We start from the raw sequence: 14,473 nt of genomic DNA, 5'->3' as shown, positions 1-14,473 counted from the left end.
TTAAACCGCGTTGAATTTTTTTTTTTTTTAAGTGAAACCTTATAATCTTGTTATATTGCCCAGAAAGTTTCGTTCAATTAAGACAATTTTTTCTATTTCATTCAATGTTTTTTCTTTTTAGATATTTAAAAAAATTTCACTCCATAAAAAAGAAATAAAATATATTAAATCAAAAACTCATGTATTTCTTAGAGAGAAGAAAAAAAAACATTTGTCGAGTGGTTTTCGTTTAATCGACAAAAACTGATGAGTGAAATGTAACCATATTTTCACGTACGGTAACCCATATGGACCAACTTCAAGTATGGCATATTAATTACGAAGGGTAGATAAGTCACATGTCAGTAAGCAAAGGGAAGACAACCAACCGTTTTGGAAATAATTATATTTCTGTCCCTTGGAGGCCTCCATATTTGACAAGTTGAAAAATAGAACCAACACCGCTTTGGCTAATAGCGAATAACGAGTTGCGAACATGGGGTTTTCTGGGACCCTTGCTTTAAAAAAATCCTTTTATTTAAAAAATACATGAAATATAAAATATAAATATGGACAATTCTTATAAATGAAGAATAGAAACACCCATTGCTTAGTATTTTTTTTATAAGTAAGTGATTTTTTGGCATTTATATATATTTATTAGATTTGGATGAAGTTAAAATTCGTTGAATTTCGTGAAATCTTTTTTAAAGAAAACCGATGAAAAAAAAAATATTGTATTTTTTTCGATGAAACCTTTCATTATTTTAAAATTTGGTCTTTGCTCATTTTATTGAAAAAAAAATTAGGGTTTGAAATTACATTTTCATATTGATTATAAGCTTCGAAACAGAGAGAGTTTATATAATCAGATGTTTATTCACTAGTTTTTAATGGCGGCTTCTGACACTGCTACCTATGCATTATTTAAAATTATAATTTTATCAATTATCAACATTTATTGTTCAGTTAAATTTTGCAAAATTTAAAATTCTGAAGTATAACAACAACAACAACAACGATTATTCTAAAGAAATGTTGATAATTGATAAAATTATAATTTTAAATAATGCATGGGTGCATTTGGTATCTTTCATACCAAAGAAAAAACTAACAGAATTAAAAAACAAAACAAAAAAGTAACGAAGAAGAATCGAATCTCTCCGGTTTTTTTTTTTTTAGTTTTTTGTTTGGTTTTTTCTTATTGTTTATAACTCCAAAAAATATCGTTAAAAGAAGAAAAAAAATTGTAATTAACTAATGAATAAAAAACAAAACCATTTTTGACGCGAGAGATGCCGTGTGTTAAAAATCTCTTGTTAATTCATTCTTTTTTATTTTTATTTTTACTTCAACATTGTTAAATCAATCATTAAGATAAAAAGTAATAAATAAAGACTTGTTTTTTTTCTCTTCAAAATAAATTAAACCACTAACAACTTAACCAGCTAGGTAGAAATCGATTTTGCCCTTTTAAAAACAAGAGTAAATAAGTACAAATATTTTTTTAAAAATATTATGCGATCTGTAGTCTCGTTTTTGAACAGAATAAACGCTTTAAAATAAGTGAAACCACTAACAATTTAGCCAGTTAGGGAGAAAACGGACACTTAGAAAATAGATTTTATTTTTTTTATGAACAACAGTAAACAAGTAAAAGTTTTTTTTTTTTTTTTTTTTTTTTTAAATATTATGGGGGGCTATAGTCTCTTTTAAAAACAATATCTCTTTCAAGACTGGTGATAAATGTGTTTTAATCGATATTTATTCAATAAGGGATCAGTTTTCCTACCTAGTAAAAAGGAACGAGTTTTCCTAAATTCGTACTATAGATTGATAAACTTTTCTTTTTTTTACTAAAAACATAATTAATATTTCTACTCAATGAATTTTCGTAATTTTTGGATACATTGATACTTTCGACATGGCAATTAAGAAAGTAATATCGTTTTTCTTTAAACGACATATTAAAAAAAAAAATCATTGTTGCGACTGTTACGTTTATCCCAACAAGCAGCGAAAACTGTTATTTACTTCCTTTCCACCGCATGTGATACAGGCGGAGGAAGTCAAGCCAGTGTCATAGAAGATGAGTGCTCTTGCCTTAAAAAGAAATTAAATCGAAAAAGCTATGGTCGCCATCTTTCTAAACTTGTGTAGAAAGAGGCTAGCTACAGAAGAACGATAACTCATGTTAATAACTAAAAACAATTATCGCCCTTAGCCCCATCCCTCGACTTGCTTATGGAGATAATGACTTCTATTTTTCAGTCGAATTTTTATTTTCGACATTTCTCATGAAAATTTACTGTATTTTTTTTTTTTAATAAAAATAATTTAAGTAAAAAAAATGAAACAACTTATTTAGAACTGCCATAGTTTACCTATTTGTTTACTTACAAACACCAAAGTAAATTCTGACAACTATTTCACTCCAAATAATTTCCGTGACTGAGGAAGTAAGTAAATTCGGAAGCTTAACTCATTTTTCTAAGAGAGATAACTCTATTTTACTAAGAACTGTCAGAAAAGATGATTTTTTTTTTCAAGTATTTAATTTAATTTAACAAACTCCAACATATTAATAACAAAACAAAATGTAAAATGTGACGATATCTTAATTTTCCTTTTCGTTCGAGTAAGTGTGAGAATTTTTTTTCTTGCTACTTTAGTAAATAAAGTAAAATAATTACCTCACTTAGAACAATAAGTTAAGCTTCCGAGTTGCTGGAAGTAAGCGTAAATATGACATGTAAATATTGTAGACATTGTTTAATGTTTACACTGGAGTTTAGCTTATTATTATTTTTTAAGCAAACCAACTTCAATCTCAACCTGCCATTAAAAAAAAAAAAAAAAATTGAAAAGTAAAATTCACGTAAAAATAATACCTTTTTTCTTTTTCACGTGACCTAAACATGTTAAACCTGCTTAAAAATAAAATTATTTTAAAGGAAAATGGCTAAACTAGAGAAAGAAAAATATTCACATCACGTGAAAAAATGTGTCGGTTCTTATGCACTTATGTTGCCCCGTGCTATTATTTAAATAGTATTATCAAGTTAAACGATATCTTTTTTTTTTGGGGGGGGGGTTACAGAATAATTACAAAACACCATTCTTTTCCAATGTTGAGAATGGTTTTCAAATAATAACGTTATTATTTCAGCACGGTAACATAATTGCATAAAGTACACAAATCCTTGTATTTATTTATTTTGCTCTTCTGCATTTTAGCACCCTCGGAAAACAATATGATGATTTGAACGCCATTACTTGTTTTCATTTTGTGCGAGTTCCGTACGTGCCAAGAGAAGACAAATGTTGGCGGACCAGTACGAGAGTGCCCCCCTAAAAACGCATTTTAAAAACTTTTTGTCAACTTTTTTCTGACGATTATCATAGACTTAAACTATCACATTAGCATAAAAAAAAGGTTTTTTTTTTTTTTAGATTAGGTCCACCTTCACAATTTTCTATTAAATGACGACCTTTCGAAGTTTTCTATGTTGAATACGGAAATCGGATTGAAAATTTGCAGAAATAAGTAGTTATCGAGATATAAAAAGTATTATCTATTGTATTCTTTGGCGGCCATTGTTTTTACGCGCGTGCGCGCCCCATAAACAAATCTACGCGCGTAACAAAGATGGCCGCCAAAGAATACAATGCATAATACAACTTTTTATATCTCGATAACTAATTATTTCTGCAAAATTTTAAGGCGAATTTCGTACTCAGCATGGCCGAAAACCTATGATAGTCGTCATTTAAAAGAAAATTGTGGAGGTTGGACCTAATCTGAAAATTTACCGAAAAAAAATTGGATGGAAAATAAATTTAATGTTATAACGAGAGACTGAACGCACCCCCCGGTACTTAATGACGAGTGTGGACCTTGCGCAAACATTTGTCTATTTAGCCGTGGAGAGGCATTGTGATTTCGTAACAGTTTCAACAAGGGAGCTTCTGTTTTAGAAAAAAGCATTGTCGAAATAGTTAACGAAAATTAATTTTAAAAAATAAAAATATATCACATATTGATCCCTTTTGGTTTTTGGTCTCATGCCAAAAATCTTATCCCGAAATTGTTGGGGACCAATACTGAGATGTTCCACCTTTATCTCATGGGGTTTCTTTAGCGGAAAAAGGAAACGTATTCGCTCGCATAATTCTTGCGATAAGGAATCAATATGCGATGTTATTTATTTATTTATTATTTTTTATTATTATTATTGATTCACACAAGTTCATTTTTTTTTTTTTCTAGTATTGACATTGTTTCATTGTAAGTTTATTTATTTCTGCTTTTGTGTTAACAAGTTTAATTATTTTATTACTAAACATTGTTTCATTTTTAGTTTGTTAATTAACTTGTTTCTTTTTTTTAATTGATTAACTGATTATAATTGTTCAGGTATAGTATTCGTGTATTAATATCTTTCATTTGTATTCGTTGTTGTTGTTGTTGTTGTTATTATTATTATTATGATAATCATCATCATCATCATCAAGAATTCGTTTATTCGTTTTTGTTAAAGTTTGTTAAATAATGTGTTTCATTTTCGTAAACTGTTTAGTGTTTCGGCAATCCCTTTTTTTTTAAAAGTAAATGGGAGTTATCTCCCTTAGATAATCCTCTAAAACAAAAGCGCTTGAAAAAGTAGTGAAAATTCAAATATATAGCAAATATTAGCAAAGGCAAAATAAGTTACTAGTGTACCTTTTTTTTTTAATTATTATGTTGGAGTTACCACTTGTCAAGGCCCAAAGGCTACTCAAGGATAAGGATTAATGAATGTAAGGTGGTAGGCTAGGCATTAATAGTATAAATTGGGTAGAATTTTATTATGTATGGGAACAGCTCGACACGAGCTTACTCACATTGGATATGAAAGCTACCAATATTGTATTCAACTGGGAAGCTGACCAGCAGAACAGATTTAGGCACAGATAGAAAGTGGGGGGAATCGTATATAATGGCTGTAGTTAGTCGAGTGTTTTTATGAAAGTTTGGCAATGACAAGTAGGGACTATATATTGGAGTTCAGTTGAACGCTGGAATCTTATCTGGAAAAGTTTTTAGTAACTTTACTCACTTTAAAACGTTTAATTGGTTCCAAAAACAGATAGTGTCGAGCGTTAGGTGCAAACAAGAAAAATGTTCGCAGACTGACACCTGAATATCTAAAGTTTTGATAATGATTTAAAAATAAAAAAATTATACAAAATACTCACCCAATATTATGTTACCATGACGTATGACTTATATATTGCCTTTGGTAACATTTATTTGTTATATATTTGAATTTTTGACCTCTTTTTCATACCTCTGCAGATTAGAATGAGTTAAACTTCATGACTACCCTTTTATCTATTAAATTCTTAGGTAAAAGTACAGATTAGTTAACACCCCTCCCCTCATTGTTAAGAATGAGCTTTCTAAATCATATTTCAGCAAGGTCCATAAACTTTTATGCTACTCTGCTAAAATAACAAACCATCAAACTATTTTTTTTTCAGGGATGCTAAAATGCAGAAGTGCCTTTTTTCTTCAACATAACAAAATATTCTCATGACAACATCAATAATAATATTCTTAACAGTACTTCTATATTATACGAAAAACCTATCGAATTTCAAGTAAAAAAAAAAAATAGTATCTACGTAACTGTCATGCTGCAAAAAGTAACATATCCCAAAATTACGAAAAATAATGAGGCAGAAAAATAATTATAAATGAAAAACCGTTTTTGATGAAGTTCATATGAGGAATAAATTTTATCTGACATTTTGAATTACGTTCGTCACGTGACGTAAGCAACAGAACTTAAATTATCTCCCATTAACTTATCTCCTTTTTTTTAGTAAGCATAATGTATTGCTTTTGCTTTTCACAAATTTTTTTCATTGATAATTATTTTTCTATCTTATTGTTTTTCATAATTTTTAGATATGTTACTATTTGAGACCTGATAATGGCGTGGATACCAATTGTTTCACTTGAAATTCAATATTTTTTCGTTATTATAATATAGAAGTGCCTTTTTAATAAACAAGGTGATTGTTTCGTTTTGGTTTTATGAATTGCATGTGTTTGAATATAAAACTTGAAATTGCTTCATGAAAAAGGTTCAAAATTTCTTGGTACACTTAATTTCGATAAAATAATTTTCTTTCTGTTGTAGCTTTTTTTTAAGTTCAGCTTTAGAAAACCAATTTTTATAACAAAGAAGGAAAATAATGTACATTTATAAGTAGTGTTCATTGTAGTATAAAGTGTTGTGCATTTAAAAAATATATAGAACTGAAGTTATCGTCCTTTCTTAGCCTATTTCTCTAAACTTCTTATGTAAAGATGACGACTATATTTTTCTGGTGGAGTTTTTGGGTTTGTATTACTATCAAAGTTGTCAAATAACAAATATATAACAAATAAATGTTATCAAAGGCAAGATAAGTTACTTTTCTACCTAACTGGATAATTTTTTAGTGTTTTTATTTAATGTAACATGTTATTCAGCTCGAAAAACATAGTGTTTACCAATGTATTTGAAAATTACAAATGGCGCCAGACTCTCTGTTGAACACGGTAAGTTTGGGAAAAGGAGTTAAAAATAAAAAAAACTATACAAAATATTGTTAAAAACACACCGAATATATGTCAGCTTATGTCATGGTAACATATATTTAGCAAGTCTCTTACAGTATTCTGTATAGTTTTTTATTTTTATCTCCTTTTCTCAAATTAACCGTGTTCAACAGAGAGTCTGGCGCCATTTGTAATTTTCCAATACATTGGTAAACACTATGTTTTTCGAGCTGAATAACATGTTACATTAAATAAAAACATCAGTAAACACTGTATGTTTTTCGGGATTAATAAAGATGTTACATTAAATAAAAACACTAAAACATTTATCCAGTTAGGTAGAAAATTAACTTATCTTGCCTTTGATAACATTTATTTGTTATATATTTGTTTTTTTGACAACTTTTTCGAATCTGTGTATAGTAATACAAACTCGAGTTTTTATTTCGGCGTTCCATATATACGATGAAACTTGCTATGCAGCTATTTTTTTTAAATGTAGTTTAGTTAGCGTAAAACCCATTGGACGCGACTTCTGTAAGTTTTAAACCAATTATTTTATGTTTTTAAAAGTCCTCAGATTTGTAATGAAATTTAAAATTTATATAAAACTTATGGATTTTTTTTTTTATTACATTTTCACCCCAAACACAAGGCACAGTACCACTTTGATGTAGGGATACTATCTAGGGGGTTGAGCAACAAGATGTCTATTCACGTTACATTTGAACTTATGCATGCCATTACAGTTTGGGAAGCAGGAAACCGGAAGGGAATTCCAAAGTCTACCACTTCTAGAGAAGAAACTAATAGAGTAGAAGGTTTTCTTACATCTAGGGATCTCTACTGTGTAGGAGTGGGATTTTGCTGCTTGTTGGGTTTGTCAGGGGTATTTACGTTGATGGAGTACAAGGGCTAGTAGTTCGTCGGAGTATTCACCATTAAAATACTTGTAGAACAGGCAGAGGGATGCAACATTTCATCGATGGGAAGTTGAAGCTTAAATGACAGTTCAGGACCTATCAAGTTGGTGACTCTTTTGAACCTTGTCCAGGAGTGAGAGACTAGTAGCAGATGTACCAGCCCAAATGTGATAACAATACTCCATACATAGGCAAATGGTGGCCTTGTAGAGGTACAGAATACTTTCAGGCGTAAGTAACTTTCTAACATGGTAGAGAGAGCCCACTTTCTTTGCAGTAGCCTTGGCAATACTTTCGATGTATCTGTTCCAACTTTCTGTGAACATTAAGCCAAGGAGTTTGAAGGAAGTACTTTCAGGTGATGTATTTTTGTCATAGCTATTGGTGGTTAAGAAGGTTTCTTGTAATTATTGAAGGAAACTAGCTTAGTCTTGGCAGCATTGAACATTACCATCCATTTTGACCCCATTCCACTACAGACTGGAGGTAGGGTTTCCGCCATGTGTTCATTCGTTTTCCCCTCGTGCCTGTTATAGAGCGTGGTATTGCTAGCAAATATACCCATCTCAAAGACTGTTTTATCAGGGAGGTCATTTATGAATATCAAGAATAATAAAGGTCCAAGTATCGACCCCTGAGATACACCTTCATTTATGTCATATTGTTTTAATGTTTAATGTGAACATTAAGCTGAGGAGTTTGAAACATCAGTTTTATAAAAAAGTGTGTATTTTAAATAGAAAAATATTTAAAAGAGTTGGTTTAAAACTTACAGAAGTATTTTAGGACTTTTTTCTCTCTTTTCTTTATACTATGAGAGATAAATTCTGTGCATGTTTTGAGAGTAGGTGAAGGTCTACTTTTAGGCAATTACGTGTGTTTCGGGAAGGTCTTGCTAGTCGAACTTAAGATTAAGTAAAGTTTTTTGGGGGGTAGGATTTAGAAAAAAAAATTTTTAAACACTTTATTTAATTCAAAATGATTTTTGCTTTTCTTGCTTGCACAGAAGAGAGCAATGTTTTTTTTTTTCTTTTTGGTCAATAAAAGAATGTTTTAATTTTTTAGGAGAAAACTCTTGTTCTCTAAAAGTACCCTAGACTGGACCCCCCCCCTCCCAAACGCACTAGTTTATCCATGCAATAGAAACTGACAAGCGAACACAGCTCATTCCTGTTCCATCTTATTCGTATTAGCCTCGATGGGCTATGATTTCTTCCGTGAAAAAAAAAATCACCCTAACCGACTTTTCGTGGGAAAGATGTTATGGGAACTTTTATCTCTCTCTCTCTCTCACACAGAGGATGTGACACAAGAGTCAGAGAGGGGATTGGAGAGTTAGCGTTGTCTAGGAGGAGCACTATCACCTACAAAAATGCCTTGACAGCCCTGTCGGGATTCCCTGGCAGGGACGCCTCAGGCGATTAGCAGTAAACTAACCACTTCACAAAAGGAGAAGAACATGCCTGGGAAAGTGAAACTCCTAGAATAGCACAGGACCAACATCACACCGCAATCACCAAGGAAACGGCTATTTCAGAAATGACCCAGACTGTTGATTTTCGTGCTGAGGGAACAAGTCTTGAAGATGTTATGATCCATCAAACTCAGCTAACATAACTGTGCTTTATTTTTACCGTCTCTCTTCTGGCTCGGGAATCATCAGGTTTCTCCGTTCATATTGTAATGACTTTTGAGTAGCAAGTGGACCTTCGGTTTACTTTCAGCAACCCCGTAAATCTTATTTTCGTCATTTTGTCCTTTAGTCCTCACATTCCATAAGCGATGTTTCTGACAAAAGGGGAAGAATTGCTGTTTTCTGGGTTGGAGTCTATCATTCTAACACTTTTTTGTTGGAAAGTTTTTTTTTGTTTTTTTTGTTTTTTTTACCTTAAAATGATGTGTTTTAGTTCCTTACATTAAGTGGCTTCATGCCTTGTCTGGAGTGATTTCCATAAAAACATCTACAGATGTTCACTTTTTACAAATACGTTTTTTAATGTTTCTTTTTTGAAAATGTTCTTCATTTTTAAATCATTTTTTAACCTTTTTTAATGGCCTTTTTTTTTTTTCTTAATTACTTTTTTATGAACTTATATTTTTCAGTAGTTTTTGACTAATCTTTCAGCGTGGATGAACATCCTCACTCCACCCCCACTCACCCCGAAAACGCTCAGAATTTATCTCCCATAGCAATGAAGAGGCTTTGAATAACTGACCTAAAAAGCTAGAATAACCCGGAACTGGGTGTCATTTTACATTAAATACATATGCAAAGCTGATGCTCCACTTTAAATTGTAAAATAATTGTTTTTGTTTGGTTGTTTTTTTTTTTCACCAAGTTTTTTTTGTTTTGTTTTTTTACACAGGCATCACCACTTATCAAGGCTCAGGGGCCAATCGAGGATAAGGGTTAAAGAGTGTATAGTAGTCAATTGGACAATGTAGTAATTGTCAGTAATGGAAATTCAGTAAATTTGTTAACTTAAGGGAAACGGCTTATCAAGAACTTGTTTACATTGGACTTGAAGACAACCATATTGTAGTCAGCTGGAAAGCAGGAAAACGGAAGACAGTTCCACAGGCATGCAGTTCTAAGAAAGAAGCTTTGTTCATGGAATCTACGTTTAGGTTTAGGCACAGATAAAGAGTGGGGGGGGGGGAATTATTGATAGTGTTTTCAGCTAAACGAGTGTTTCTTGTGAAAGTTTTGTGAGGGGGGGGCATAGATTGGAGCTCAGTCAATCCAATTTTCTGTGCGTGTGTAGAGGAGAGGGGTTAACAGAGGATGTTAATCTACAAATTTATCTTTGTTATTATTATTATTATTTATTATTATTATTTATTTATTTATCATTCTTTAAAAATAAAAAGTGACATGCGAATGATACCGGAACGCATTCTGTTCTAAATAATTTGTGTGACTGAAATAACAATTAACCACACTCTGTATGACAGTTTTGTTTTTTGTGGATCGATACCTATAAAAAGTATCCAAAAAGTATTTTTTTAAGCATTACAAGTAAATAAAATGTTTAATGACAGAATCGTTCTCTTTTTAATGTTGTTATTATTTATCTTCTACGAGATGCCTTAAACAAGCTTCCACACTTTTCTTGTTTTGGCACTTATATTGAAACTCTAGCCCCCTTCAAAGTAATCTCCTCCGGCTGCGATGCACTTGTTGTTCCGTTGGAAGGCCCTATGGAAGTCGTCTTGTGTGAGCATATCAGTGATCCTCGTCATAGCCTCTTTCGTCTTCGCAATTCTCATAACGACAGATTTTCCTTGAGTTTAGGAAATAACCAAAAGTCACCGAGAGCAACGTCTGGACTATAGGGAGGGTGAGGAACTGTCTTGATGCCAATCTTGGTCATGACAAAGTCTTTCTTTCCGATCTTCTCTGAACACCTTTGGGACAAACCTCTCACAAATTTTCTTCATCTTCAGTTCCTCACAAATAATTGTGCGTACAATTCTTACACTGACATCAAACAGTGCACTTATTGTCTCTATAGACGTACAACAGTCCTTATCCATGAAATTCTTTATTTGGCCAATCAACTCTGGTGTTCTTATTCCTTACTCGTCCAACACTTCTCATCATCCCTCACAGACTCCCTGCTTTCCTTGAATCTCTTATGCTACTCAAAAATTGATGTTCGATTCATGCAAAATGATCTAAAAGCAATCGGGAGCATTCTATACGTTTCTGTGGCATTTTTTTCCAAGTTTAAAACAGAATTTTATTGCATATCGTTCTTCTAAAGTGTCCTCACGTCCAAGTTGCATTTTTGAAATTCACCAGCTCTGACAATCAGGCTTTAGTAGGGTGTATTCCGATTCCTGCTGTAACTGTTCATTTGAACCTGAAATCATAAAGGCTTGTACAGAACAAATCTGGAAACATATTGAAGGCACTGCGTGCATCTTGTTCGGACAATTTCAATTTAGCAATGTCGTTCTCATGATGTCAGTGTGGGAAACGATCATTTTTCTTTTCATTGTGGTAGAAAATCAAATACTTTACTTTTTTGTTTGTACACTGACTTAGAATTGCAGATTTGATTGAAGTGGTTTCTTTAAAGGCAGTTCCTACACTCTTGCCACTTGGTGGAACGTGTGTTGCTGAATACCCACAGTAGTGGTTGATCTGTCCGCCCATCTTTATTATGCCTCCCATGTGATTAAGGCTTTGAGGTAAAATAGTGGCTACTATTTTGTTTTAACGTCCGATGGTAGAGTTGCTGTTTCTCTTACTGCATATGTATCATTGTTGGCTTTCATTGTTGCTGTAGAAGTGCACAGACATCCGTTTGTTTTATCTCTTTTGGAGGTTGAAGGTTCAATCCCTCAGTGTGGGCGATATTAAAAATACAATTGTGAATTACTTAAAACTTCTAGTCGATCATGACTGATGGAATGAGAGCATCCTACCTCTGTGGATTAAATAAAGGGTTTCGTTCAAAATTCCATTAAGATTCCTGAGTTTGACAGAAAGATTTCCAAGTTTGACAACATATACTTGAAGAATCTTGGCAGGTACATCGGTTACGTGAATAACACTTAAGATGAGAACAGTGGCTGAACTTATACAAATTATCAGCCATATCAAAAAATAATTATTTAAAAGATCTTCATGGTAAACTTCATACAAGGAAAGCTAAATTCTTTGGGTTCTCGACGGCTTCATGATGCAGATTATACAACTTAAGTTCATTTAGACAATTTCCCAGCTAGGAACAAGAGCCTTTCAGCTTAGCTCTTATGAGGGAATCTGCCCCCCCCCCTCGACCACCACCACCACCACCAAGTGGGAACCCAAGGCGATGTGCACTCCTCGATGCCAGCCAGCGAAATCTCCTATTTCTAAAGACACAATCGTTTTTATTAAATCGGCTTCTTCCCCCTCTGTCATTTGGAGATTACTCTTTCCTTTCTCTATCTTATGTTCTGTTTCTTGTTTTTCTTTTCTTGTGAATTTCTTCTGTCTCTATCTCTCTTTAATTCTCTCTTTTCTTTTTATTTTCTTTCTCTTTAACTCAAATTATTTTTCTCTATTATCTTTCGGGTTTAATTCCTATCACTTGCACGGGGGTCTGGCACTTAAATATAGCAGGTGAACCAAACGGCAATATTTCCTAGATACCAAAACAGACTCTTTTGTCGCCATGTCAACTTTACTGTTCTTTTCTGTTTATCATATCAGCAATAAAAACATATTCCAGACTTTGGAGAAAAAGATAAATTTCTTAAACCCCATGTCAAACACCCCATCTTGCTCTCAGCCTCTAATCAAGGTGAAGTGGTGTTACCCGGGCATGCAACATCATTACAATTGGATTATTTGAACTTCTGTGCTCATCTTGAGTGTGAGTTTCACAATATTTCCATCGATGCGATAAACTCTCACCTTATTCAGCTGTATCTTGTCAAACATGGGAATCTGCAAGGACCTGTGGAATAGTGGATAAAGTATTTGGTAAAATTCAGTTGTAAGTTATGCTCTTCTGGAGGTTGAAGGTCCAAAGGTGACACTCGAAATACTTTGTTATGGTTGACAAGTAAAAGTTTACTACCCCCATAGATTAAGTAAAAATGACATTAAAAATGAAAACATTAATCTGATGTCAAAAACCCCATCTGGCTCTCAGCCTGTAATCAAGGTGAAGTGGCATTACCCAGGCATGCGTCATCGTTACAAATAACAACAAATTTCAAACAATTTTTTTGCAAATTGTTTTAACCTTTTAAAGCTTAAAAGAATCGATTTAAAAAATTTAATTTTTTGCAATGAAAATTCAATGCACAATACATTTTGTTTTTCTGAATATTTATGGCAACCTACCTGCCATATCTAATATCATCAGAGAAAGACGCCTACGATTTGCTGGTCATTGTCTGAGGAGCAAACATGAATTGGTGAGTAATGGACTCCACGACACGGATGCGCAAGCAAAGGACGACCTAGATCCACGCACATCCAGCAAATAACACAAAACGCCAACTGTGAACCTGAAGATCTGAGGCAGCTGATGGAAGACAGGAAACTCTGGAGAGGAAGAGTCACATTGGTCCGGGCAAGGAGCCCGTCATGATGATGATGATAAAAGAACAGATGTCAATTCACTTGCACATTTTTTTTTATTTTAAAAAGAATCTATAATAATAAAAAAAAGACTTATAGTCTCCTCTTAACATGACCTTTTCTTTTAAATTTAAAATAAAATAGCCAATTCGAAACCGTAAACAGACAGCCATGTTTTTTTTTTTTAATTTTTGGATAGGAAGTAGTTTTAATAATTTTTAATTGATAAAAGGTAATAAGGTAATTCTGTCATTAATTAATGTTTGCAATGATGTTTTGTTTTTTTTGTGGCACCAAACGTCGAACAAGTAAATTAATATTTAGATATTTTAAATGAAATATAATTTCATGCATTATGTTCATCTTCTGTGTCTCCCATTTTTTATTTAACATTTTTAGTAGTTGACCAAATTAGAATAATTTTATGCTAAAATGTTGCTTAAAAATGTGACAATCATAGAATTGTGATTAGTTTCAAGTTCGGCTAAGAAATAAATTAGTGATAAGTGTTTTTTGGGGGAGGGAGGGAGGGGTACTAAAGCGTCACCGTCAATGAATGAATAATAAATTTAAAACTTATAAGGATAAATTTTTAAATATTTAATAAAGTGTCTTAGTTTTTTATAAATATGATTAGCATTTTTTTTCATTTTTTTTTTCACATTTTATTCACACATCTATATATATAAAAGCGAAGATGTGTGTATGTATGTTCGCTTTTTGTGTATGTCCAAGAAAGGCTTTTTCAGAGAAGCGGTCGGTCGACTCGCAACTTCTTAAAACTTTTTATATCACATAGAAATCATAATATCTCCGAGTTAACAACAGAGCTCGCCTGTCTATTTTAATTTGCTCGACTTCGGGAAGATAAATATTCAACATTTGTCGCTCGCC

The sequence above is a fragment of the Euprymna scolopes genome, chromosome 10 (assembly GCF_053919585.1).
Source record: "Euprymna scolopes isolate OS-2025 chromosome 10, ASM5391958v1, whole genome shotgun sequence".
NCBI lineage: Eukaryota > Metazoa > Mollusca > Cephalopoda > Sepiida > Sepiolidae > Euprymna > Euprymna scolopes.
The sequence above is the reverse complement of the archived record's forward strand: the minus strand, read 5'-3'. Positions refer to the sequence as shown.